Source organism: Schistocerca cancellata, chromosome 5 (assembly GCF_023864275.1).
Source record: "Schistocerca cancellata isolate TAMUIC-IGC-003103 chromosome 5, iqSchCanc2.1, whole genome shotgun sequence".
Classification (NCBI taxonomy): Eukaryota; Metazoa; Arthropoda; class Insecta; order Orthoptera; family Acrididae; genus Schistocerca; species Schistocerca cancellata.
This window is the reverse complement of record NC_064630.1, coordinates 90,420,426-90,432,881: the sequence shown is the minus strand read 5'-3', so window position 1 is coordinate 90,432,881 and position 12,456 is coordinate 90,420,426.

Here is a 12,456-nt window from a genome sequence, read left to right as displayed (position 1 = left end):
AGAAGAAGCCATGGGAGACAGAAAGTGGATAAAGGTGTCCTTCCAGTAGGAAAATATCACCGAATCCGAGGGAAATAACGAAATCTCTAAGCAATACAAAAACTACACAGGACAGCTGAAGTGTGTGTTATTTCTATTTTCCACGCTTGCTTAGGCAAATTCTTGGTTGGTCACTAGTCTTACACGCTTGGTAAGCAGATGGCGTACACAAATCTCCTCCGTTGAATTAATAGGAGATTGTGTGTACAGGAACGGTATCCAACTACAAAGTTGAAATAAATTTCCCGAATCATGTAAACAACTGATGTCGTACTAAAAGACAGACACTGGGAAAGATAGAGTGAGGGATATTTCCAAAGTATTTAGAAGTGGACTTTCGCCATAATAGATGCTGTGACTAAGTGACAAGCAAGCGCGAAATTAATTGGAAGGGTTGTAAGGCAGTGAAACGCACAGATCAGATAGCTTAGGAACTCATAGGACGAGATATTTTCTTGTACAGGCTCTGGACACATTAACACAAAGGAGTCATACTGGAGACAGAGACGGATGAAAGAAGAGAATCACATTTAATCAGCCGGCCAGAGTGGCAGAGCGGTTCTAGACGCTACAGTCTGGAACCGCGCGACCGCTACGGTCGCAGGTGCGAATCCTGCCTTGGGCATGGATGTGTGTGTTGTCCTTAGGTTAGTTAGGTTTAAGTAGTTCTAAGTTCTAGGGGACAGATGACCTCAGAAGTTAAGTCCCATAGTGTTCAGAGCCATTTTAACCATTCTTATTTTTTTTAACATTTAATCATCAGTTCGTTTAGTAAATGGAAGAGCCCCTTAGATTCCCCAAGTAAACGTACAGATCCTCTGCCATTGTTAATACGTATGAACTATTTACAGTTTGTTTACAGGTAATCGAATCGTTTATGGTCTAGTTACCTCATCAGAGGATCAAAACGATTCACGACATTATTTAGACATCTAGATGGTGCGAAAGTGGCAATCGACCCTGAGCAATAAAAAGCGAAGTACAGGAGTTGTAAAAACTTTTAATTAGACTACGGTTACATTATAAATACACATATTCAACTTCTGCTGACAACTAATGCCAACGAATTTGTTTACATGAAAACAGTTAAAGCTTTTAAAATAAAACGAACGTTATTAACATTCTACATATTTATCATTTATGTCCGCATATTTGCAGCCTTCTGCCGCCAAGAGGACACCGAATTGTGAAGTCTGACACGGTGGTGTGTTGCGGAAATACGTCGGTGCGTAAGAAACAGCATATTGTAATCGAGTTTCGAATTCGAGGAGTTCGTCCACACATGGAATAGCTTTTCCTTCAGCATAATAAAGTCAGACTATACACGAACGCTGCGTCTTCTGCAGCAATTTGACGCTTTGGGTTCACTGTTATCTGTCATTCTCCATATAGTCCATGCTTTTCCCCAGTCAACTTTCATCGCTTTTCAAAACTTGAACAACAGCTTAGAGCATTTCACTTTGACAGTGATGAAACGGTGCAAGCAGAGGCGATGTTATGGCTCCATGAACAAAGCGATACATTCTAATTGACCCAATAAACAGACTGGCATCTCTCTGGGAGAAATTTGTTCGTCGATAGGGTGACTTTTTTGAGAAATAAATATGTACACAAGAGGAATAATAAAGATGTGGAATGTTATTAACGTTTGTTTTAGTTAAAAAGTTTTAAGAGTGTCAGAACGTCGTTTCTTTTCTAGCTTTATTAAAGCTGACCCACATTTTGGCTAGTGACTAGCTATTATCAAAGCTAAAAGTAAAAGATGTACATAGTCAGAGCATAGTATAAAAAATTACAACTGATGACATAAGCTACATCACTTCTACGTTACATTACGTACCAGTATTTCAGAGTTTCTATTCAGGCCCTAGTACGTCTTCACCTGTCATTCGGGCTCCTGTCACAGTTCATTCAAGATTACTGTGTAATGAAGCTAGGCTTTGCAGGGAACACATATGTTGGCTTTATGGTGCCCTCTATATGAACCACGTAATACGTAACCTTCATAGTAAAGTAGTATGGTTTCTAATAAACCTTAAAAGTTGCATAGGAATAAAATAAAATAAAATCATTTTTAACGTTGCAGTGTTTACTTACGGCCAAATTTAACAGTTAGCAATAGATGTAAACATGCTAGATTCACTCCTTGTGATAAAATTGTATTGTTAATTTTTAAAAAGCATAGGTAATGTTAGCTCAAATGGCTCTGAGCACTATGGGACTTAACATCTATGGTCATCAGTTCTTTAGAACTTAGAACTACTTAAACCTAACTAACCTAAGGACAGCACACAACACCCAGTCATCACGAGGCAGAGAATATCCCTGACCCCGCCGGGAATCGAACCCGGGAACCCGGGCGTGGGAAGCGAGAACGCTACCGCACGACCACGAGCTGCGGACAGGTAACGTTAGCAAAAAAATTTCTTAAAATATTTACAAACCATTAGGAGGCTCGTGATGTATGCTATGACTACTGGAACTGATTTGATTTGAACATTTTTCTTTTGTACTTTCTTTTTAACTGTCGTGACGAGGTATATGGCTTCTTTTACTTATAGAATAGTTTGAAGATGGCGCCAAATATCAGCAAGATAGATCATTGGTGTGATTTGACAACAGATGTAGAGATTACTGATCCCTGTGCAGCTTCAAACAGAGTTCTAATTATAAGTGCAATAAAAACAACATACTGAATTGCTGTTACTAACAATGTACATGCATCTGTACTAATATAAGATGGAAAAAGTTCCATAGCCTGAATGTTATAACCATCCCACTCGTACAGTAATACGTCAATGGCTGCTACATACTGGTGAGAAGGCAGGACATATTTCGTCTTTGTTGTGTCTGGTGCTGTTCTCCAGTGCCGTCAAGAGCTGTGATTTTAATCATGTGTTGGACTTCTACATACTGTTGCTGTCCATGATTGTTTCGTGATATGCCACCCGTCTCAACTTTTATACTGCGGCCGTACTTCGCCTTGTGTTCTTTTAATTGTCCTGGTGTGTGGTTTTCTGTGTACGCTACTTTTTTAAGGTTTTAATTTCCATTTTACAGTCGCCTCCTTTTTGTCTGTTCTTTTCCATAATGTTCCCCCTTTTTATATCTATGTACAGCCGTATTTTCTCCTTTATGTTATTTTAAATGTCTTCTATTGTATAATTAATGTCTTTCTGCTAAAGAGCAGTGTTTATGCTGCTGCCATCCCGCCACAGATGGTGAAATGAAGTACAATAAAAAATATATATATTTCGTACTCCTTGTGTCGTATGTTTCACTGCTTACAAGTAAGCAGGTTGCCACTAACATTTTTTTTGGCAGCAAAAGATCTCTAGTTCTTCTAGCAGGTCGAAAACTTCACATTAGATGTCAAAGCCGGTAACCTATGTTTTTTTGTAAGTAAATAACCAGCCATAATCGGTCTCTCCGTGGAATCTTTTCTTTACAAAGCAATTTGTTCGCCAACCCTACTTTTCAGAGTCCTTCCCCTTTGGCCAAAGTAACAGGCCCAAAGTCTGGGCAATTTAGCATTGATAATGGCTAGTCACTAGCCGAAATCTGGATTAATTTAATGAGGTTGGAAAGGAAACGACGGCCAATTACTGCTCTCTGTCGTATCACAGTCACTGACCGCATTCCACTTTTACAATAGGAGGTAATTTTATGCGTTTAGAGGTCACATAGAAATTTCGGAAGCATTACTTTTCAGTGTGCTCTCGAACCTAGGAGCTATAGTTACGAATAACTTAAAAAAACAGACTATGTTGTGAGGGGAGGTGAAGCAAAGGCTGCGTGCTATTGGCAGAACATTTAGAATATAGTAAAGAGACCGCCTATAGTCCCCCTGGCTGTCTTCTAGTGGAGCACGCTGCGTAATGTTTGCCTTGTTTCATAGGATTGACGGAAAACATTGAAAAAGGTAAAAAAAAACAATAGCCTGTTCTGTATTACAACGTAACAGGAAAGAAAGTCATGGATGACATTCATCAAAACAAAGGCGTTTTCCGTTGTACCGAGAACTTTTCGTGAAATTATAATCATCAACTTACTCAGCTGGATGTGAAAAATTTTGTTACTATTCTTATTATTGTTATTAGCCAGTGGTTATCATTCCATATCTGTATAACACAGCCCCGATAGTTAGTCCGGATACTGTTGAGTGTTTTCCGAGTCCTACGAGGCAGATCACATTCCTGTGATCTGTTGATGACTTGGATAAAGCTATTGTATCAGTCTTTACTGCAAGCTTCGCGGAGGCTAGGGTTGTAGTTCACTAGTTTGCTAACTTTTCTGTAGTGAAAGATGTCTGGTGCGTTGTCTGTCGATTTGGATAGCGGGTATTTGCTCATGAATTGGCAACTGCTGGTTGTCGCAGATTTTTATTTCTAGTACCTCAGAGAGACATTTTACTTTTCAGGTGAGGTGATGGAATGCGCGTTAACTGCTGTTTACATGACAACTTTAATTTAAGTGTAACTCTTACGGTACCTTCGGTATTTGTTACGAGCCAGGCTATCACCTTAGAAATATATTATCATTTCATAGTTGGCTAGGATGTTACTTGCAAGGGAACCTCCCCATCGCACCCCCCTCAGATCTAGTTATAAGTTGGCACAGTGGATAGGCCTTGAAAAACTGAACACAGGTCAATCGAGAAAACAGGAAGAAGTTGTGTGGAATTATGAAAAAATAAGCGATGGGGAGGTTCCCTTGTTAGATGAAAGAACGTGGATTTGGTGGGTTTGCTTAAATTACCCATTTACGAAATTAGTCTCATTACACTTTTGTCTTTTGTTCATATTATATCTTCAGTGACTATGATTTGTTTGCTTTGTGTTAGTATCATCTAGTCATCAGCACAATCAAACTTCCTACTTACACTTGAAAAAATGATCATTGTAAAATAAGAAAAGAAGCCTCACACTGAATGGATGAGGTGTTCATTTCTCCCACGCGTAATTCGAGAGTGAAACAGTAGACAGATAATCTAAAAGTGATGTATACTCCTGTCGAACTCTTACGTTTTAACTGCAGAGCCGTGATGTAGCTTTATATCATCGTACATGTACTCGCCTAACTACTCTGACTAACGCAAGAAAAGAGGGACTGTGTATAACTGACAGATGTACGATAATAATTCTGTGAGTGACCATTCGATGAGTAGAGCAGTACATTTCTTCCTTTGACATACGTTACACTTCTTTTCTTCTCTTTTCTTTTGATTTTGAAGTGAGTGGGTCCTCTGAAATCATTGTATGCCACCTGATCACGACTTAAAAAGGGCCGTTTATCAGGGAAAGCACTCTCGGGACAAAAGAGTCGAAGTGGCAATGGTAGGTAGAAATATAATGAACTCTGGCAGTGAACAAGAAAGAAAGCAGAAAGGTAAAATGAGCAATTAAAATGACACTCCTGTTTCAAGAGGCCATTCGATAGAGTTTTTAGTACAACCTGTGTCCACGGTCGAAAATTATATCTGTTTCAGGATGCTGGCATGGCGAGTAAAGAGTTAAAGAGCAGAACCCGTTCTACTGCCTGAGCTGTATCTGCTCAGTTGACAAACGCACATTATGGTGTAATGGGTTAAAATACTGACACTGGGATGCAGAGCGACGCACCCTCTGTGATTAGCTACAGTGAGAGAACAGTGGTGCGAAGTCACCGTTTAACAGATTATCAGCGAAAATACAGCTATCAACACTCTACTTAAAAATACCTCCTCACGAAGACATAAACGATGGGAAGTGGCTCACGTCGACCGGCGAGTCATTTCGCCAGACTGACAGAATGTTCCAACTCATAACAACGCTGAGATCATCTGAGGGGAGAGAACAGATAAAAGACCTGGGTAAAGCAGCCTTATTTCCCGACAATACGACACTTTCAGTAACCCATATGAACGACTCATTGGGGCTATTGTCAGCGAGCGAATAGATACATCTCATTCTCTCCTAATTGTAAACTGGAGAAATACCTGAACAGAACAGGGGAATGTTACACAGAATACCCTCCGACAATCACCGTAAGATAGCTTATGGTATATAGATATAGACAGTGGTTCCCAGACTGGGGGTAATTACCACCTGAGGAGTAAAATAAAATTTTCTAAAGGGTAAAAACAAAATGGTTCAATTGTATTTCAGTCACGACACTACATTCTTTTTAAAAGATCATGACTATTATTAATACTTTGTGTTAGTATGATACTGACTACAGAAGTTACCAGTAAACAATATTTTGTTTTATTTCAAATCCGAACAATAATGTGTAATATATTTTGGTGGGGGTTACAGGTTGTGAAACTAATGCATGGACAGCGAAGCCGGCCGCTGTGGCCGAGCGGTTCTAGGCGATTCAGTCTGGAACCGCGCTGCTGCAACGGTCGCAAGTTCGAATCCAGCTTCGGGCATGGATGTGTGTGATGTCCTTAGCTTAGTTAGGTTTAAGTAGTTCTAAGTCTAGGGGACTGATGACCTGAGATGTTAAGTCCCATAGTGCTCAGAGCCATGTGAACCATTTGAGCATCATATTCATATAGCTAACCCACTACAATTAATGGCAGTAAAATTGAAACATAAATATCACATATGCTTATATATCTCATGAAAGTGCCTTCTCTGAGGTGTAGGTAGCTCTTGCAGTAGACAATAAATTGCTTCATTATTTACTTTGCAATGTTAAACAAACTAACTGATAACATGGTACAACAGTAACCATACAACAGTAACCACATAACGCTACTTCACCACAGCAGGACATAACAGCATTTTATTATTATTATTATTATTATTATTATTAGTGAGTGGGGTCAGATAAAAAGCACTGGCGGCCTGAAGTCATTCAATGTTTGCCATTTCAGAAGTAAGCGGTGTGGCAGTTGTGATTTACAAACAATAAGAATAGGCACACTTTTTAACTTTGTATGTCGCTAGATCTCTCAGTGGTACAAAGGAGGAGGGTTGTAGGTAGCAATTTACAGTGCACTGAGAATTGCTTCAGCACTGTATAACAAAGTGTCCGTTACAAATAAGCAGTTCCCACTGTCTCAATGACTCTTTAGTTTATGGTTTAACATAATACCTACAAAAACGGTAGTATTAGTGGTGCTGGTAATGGTTAGAGAGGGGATGAAGGGGTAATAGCTAACGTCTGATTGAACTCAGTAGTAATGATCTCAGCAACGTTGGGAGCCACTGATATAGATTTATGGGTCGTTTTACAGCACCTATGAACCTATAAGCTTGCCCAGTTGATCCTGCGGGGTCTTGTGGGTGTTTTAGGACTTCGCTAGCGGTGGGTGACCAACCGTAGCAGAGGTCCGCTTTGTGGCTTCTTGCAGAAGTTGGCCAGGCACCCTAGCCACAGTCTCAAATAGCCGCCGGGACTGCCCCCCTTCTGCACACACGCAGATCCGGTTTACCGGAAGGAAACATTCTCCACCGTTCCCACGCGCGGGCCGCCTACGTCTTTTCTCTTTTCCTTCCTGCTTCTCCCCCCCCCCTCTCTCCCTCCCTCCCTCTCTCTCTCTCTTATTCATACAGGGCGCGTCGCCTGCCTCATCCCTCACCATTTCCCTCCCCTTTCACACGAGCCGCCCTTGGCCTGCGCCCCCGAGCAATTCTTTCTTTGCCCTCGCATCCAACCCCGCCCAGAGTTTATCTTAAATGCCTCCCATTTCCCGTCCTGAACACAGGCGGCGTTCACAGTACGTCGTATCTCTCGGCCAAAAATGGAGGATATAGAAAGCAATAGCGGCATTCAGAGCAAGCTATTCGAAACAGATATTCCCGAAATAACTTAGAGGGTAATGTAGACTGTTTAGTAGCAGTTCTGTTTGAATGTACAATTCAGTTTGTCGTGTTTGTAAGAGATAAAAGAGGCGAGCGTTATTAAGAGCCGCAGTTATGAAACAGGAACTGCTTCTATTACTTTTAAGAGTAAGCGCGACATGCAACAGCTCTTAAACCAACGTCCTCCCAAAGTAATGAGAAAGAAAGCAGGAAAAACTTCTGTAATAAGTACTTCTGTTTCTTACCGTTTTAGTGGATAAAAATTTCACTGAGTCACGCTAGTCCGCGTTGCAGCTGAATGTCTGTCCTTTTTTTAATATCTTAGAGGCTTTTGATTGTGTAAAACATGGAATTCTTCTGGATAAGCTTAAGTATTGTCGTATGAGTGAGACATTGCACCAGTGGTTTAATTCATATATAACTGGAAGAGTGCATAGCTTTGAAATAAAGAGTTCACATAATTTTCAGAAATCAGTAGATTTCTCAAACGGGGTCCCACAGAGTCCAGTCTCAAGTTGCAAAACTAGTTCTTTCTGCTGAGGATACAAGTAAAGTTACCACACCCAACAAAGAAGGCAATTATAAATACCGGCCTTTGCAAAATTATTAAGCGATTCTCTGCAAGTGGAGTCTCATTGAAATTTGATAAAACGCATTATATACCGTTCTAATTAGTAAACGGAACAACACGATTAATACATGTAGATTTTGAACGTAATGTAGCTAAGGCAGAATATTCAAAGTTTTTGGGTGTGTGCGTTAATGAGAGATTGAATTCGAAGGAATACATTGATGATCTGCTAAAACGTTTGAGTTCAGCTACTTATTCTATTAGAAACTATTACAAATTTTGACCTTAAACATACGTGTAAGTTAACTTACTATGCCTGTTTTCATTTACTACTTTCGTATGGCATCACATTTTGGGGTAATTCTTCATCAAGGGAAGAAGTGTACGTGGCAGATAGAGCTCACCCAAGATCATCTTGCAGACATTTAATTAAGGTACTCTGGACATTCACGGTAGCTTCATGAATTTATAGTATAGTGGCCATGTTGCTCCGAAACTAAGGGGAAAATCTAAAATGTTTTCATAGATAATCTGCAGTGTTCATAAGGGGACAAAGAGAGTGATAATGACTCGTCTTTAATATGCCATTCTCAGTGCTTTTTGAAGATCAAATTACTTTTCTAAAATCAGATAGTTTATCTTTCCTACAGAACTGGAAAGGGCATTCAATTGTAAGTATAAGAGTTGTAGCACATTTATCCGCTAGGGGTGATAGGTGAAATGATATTGTAAGATGTCAAGAACTATGCCCCTTACATGAAGTCATTAAAGATCATCTAACTCACGTTGAGCGAACAGTAGGGCTGAACAAAAATGACTGACAAGGCACAATGCGTCTTGTAGAGGGTATAGTTTGGACGTATTGGAGTAATTAATGTCGGGTGATGGTTTTAAAGTAATTCACACAACAGGAAAACTTTGTGGAAACGCGTCGATTTACTGGAGGCTAGTTTATCCAAGGGAAGTAGTCGAGTTGACCATGGCCGGCTAGGGAGCGGCAAAGGGAAGAGACATTAGGCAGCTTAGGGTGGCTCAAGCTCTGAGAAGGCAGCAGCAGGGCGCGGCCTTCAGCTGCCTTAAGATGAGTGACAGTGAGTGGGTGGTTGACCCCATGCTGGTGTACCGGGAAGCAGACGGAGAACTTGTACGCCTTTTGATAAATACCCATCGTCCCGTTTTCAGTGAAACATGCGAGAAAGCCGCGCAAAGCTATGGTGGAGCGGTCAACAGAGGCCAAAATATGCGTGTTCGTGACTATAGCAACTTCACGCTGAATTCACGGTCCGCAGAGTCTGAAGTAAATCAGGTGAAGAGCGACAGAATGAAATGCACCGGCCTCCGATGGAAACATAGGACCGAGGAATTTGAAGTACTCTCCTGGGAGTCAGAATTCGGGAAAAATTGGTGGTTTGTGCAGCCACTAACCTTGTGGGTGGCCTGGGAGGAGCTAAACAGCAGAAGTTGAGAGGAAGGGAAATTTTGTGGGAATTTGTTCACTTCCCAGAAGCGACGCATAATTAACGCGACTTGCGCTGCAATTGATGTAAGTGATTTTGCTGGAGGGGAAACCGTGGTGAAGAGCAGACTGGTAGAAGTCCCCGTACAGGTCTTCCGTTCCCAGCTCGTCTAGAGTGTGGACGTGGCGTTCTTTACTCAGCTTGCCTGAGAAAGAGTGAGCATTTCTGCAGTTTATGACATAGCAAAAGGAACGATTGAGCTTGGAGATAGGAAGTTTTGGTTCAGCTACGTACTGAGCAAGATAGCTAGGAGTGAATAGACGAGCGCAGCCTTGCAGCACCACGCGGTCGTCCTACGGCTGCAGAACGACGCCGCTCCGCCACGCTGTATTCGGTGATATTGCACCCACTCCGGCCACTGATTCATTTGTTGGATCACGTCGGCAAAGTTTCCTCGAGAGTTTCATGGGCCGTGTATTGTAGAATTCTACTCGCACTTCACTTTATGCCTGGGTCAGTCGATAGGAATTACTTTTGAGTTATCGCGCTTTACTCCACGCAAACGCAATTTGTTACCACTGCCTCGTAGGAGAGTCATGTAATGTGATGATTGAAGGTCCTGAGTTAAAATAAATTTGTGATAATCGACTGCATCTGTTTCCAACCAAGTAGCTGAAATCCCAAGTCACTTTCTTAATTAATTTGATGTTCAACATTTGAATCTGGTATTCAATAGCTGAATATAACATCAATGGGCACCCCATTTTAGTTAAAAGTGATCAATTCGGAATCAATTAATGTCAACACTGCCACCGCAGTTCAATCAGAAGTCACAGGGCCTTATTACTTTCTTTGCGTTATCCGATATTGCGGCAGTTTTGCACGCTCTGTTGATCTGTTAGTCAATTACCTGTGGTGAATACACGCCAAAACCAGAGAAGTGACATGTGGGGTGTTACAATATTGGACAAATAAATGCTTTTTGCACAGACTTTGACTTTATTGGCATCCATTTACACGCAATACGTACAGTACTTGTACATTGCATAACCATAATTCATATTCATATTACAAAAAGTTTCAGTTTGGTAAATGCTCAATGACCGTTAACTTCGATGCATTTCCGAAAATATGCTTCAAAGGACATTTGAACACACCTCAACATTTCTTTGCTGACTCCCGTTCGACATCCCTAATTAGCGAACATAAATTTTCAGGTGTGGTTAGCATTTCTTGATAAACTTTGTCCGTAATGTACCCCCATAACAAAAAGTCAGAAGACGTGAGATCCGGGGTGCGAGAAGGCTTATGGACAGGCCCTCTACGTCCTTTCAATCGATCTGCATAATCTCGGTTTAGTATTTCTCGAGCTATAACTAATGAGATTGGTAACCATCGTGTTGATACCAAAGGTTCTCTGTTCCACAAGGGGCACATCTTCAAGGAACGCTGGACCACAATGCAATTGCGACCACAAGGCAGTTGCTGTTAGGCTCAATACCGTAACACCTACAACCATCAAAAAGAAACGCAAAGTATATCTATTTAAAGAAGCTGATAAAAATGCCCTTAACGCCTTTTTAAGAGACAATCTTCACTCCTTCCGATCTGATCATGTAAGTGTAGAAAAGTTGTGGAATGTTTTCAAAGAGAAAGTATCAACAGCAACTGAGAGATACTTACCACATAAATTAATAAGTGATGGTACTGGTTCCCCATGATACACAAAACGGGTCAGATCGTTGTTGCAGAAGCAACGAAAATAGCTTGCCAAATTTACAAGAACTCAAAATCCACAAGATCGTCAAAGTCTTACAGAAGTTCGAAATATGGCGCATACTTCAATGCGAGATGCTTTTAATAATTTCCACAACGAAATTCTGTCTCAAAATCTGGCAGAAAACCCAAAGAGATTCTGGTCACACGCAAAGCACACCAGTGGCAAGACGCAATCAATACCTTCACTGCGCGATAACAACGGTGAAGGCACTGACGACAGTGCCACTAAAGCAAAGTTATTAAACACGGTTTTCCGAAACTTCTTCACCAAAAAAGACGAAGTAAATATTCCTGAATTCCAATCAAGAGCAACTGCCAAGATGAGAAACATAGAAGCTGATATCGTCGGTGTAACAAAGCAGCTTAAATCAATTAATAAAGGCAAGGACTCCCGTCCAGATTGTATACCGGTCAGGTTCCTCTCAGAGTATGCTGATAAAATAGCTCCATATTTAGCAATTGTATAAAACCACTCGCTCACAGAAATGTCCGCACCTAAAGACTGGAAAATTGCTCAAGTCACACCAATACCCAAAAAGGGAAGTAGGAGTAATACGCTGAATTACAGGCCTATGTCACTAACGTCGATTTGCAATATGGTTTTAGAACATATACTGTATTCGAACATTATGAAGTACATCGAAGAAAACGATTTATTGACATATAGTCAGCACGGATTTAGAAAATACAGTTCTTGTGAAACACATCGAGCTCATTATACTCATGAAGTAATAAGTGACATCGACAGGGGATGTCAAATTGCTTCCATATTCTTAGATTTCCAGAAGTAATATCCGGCGTTCCCCAAGGTAGTGTA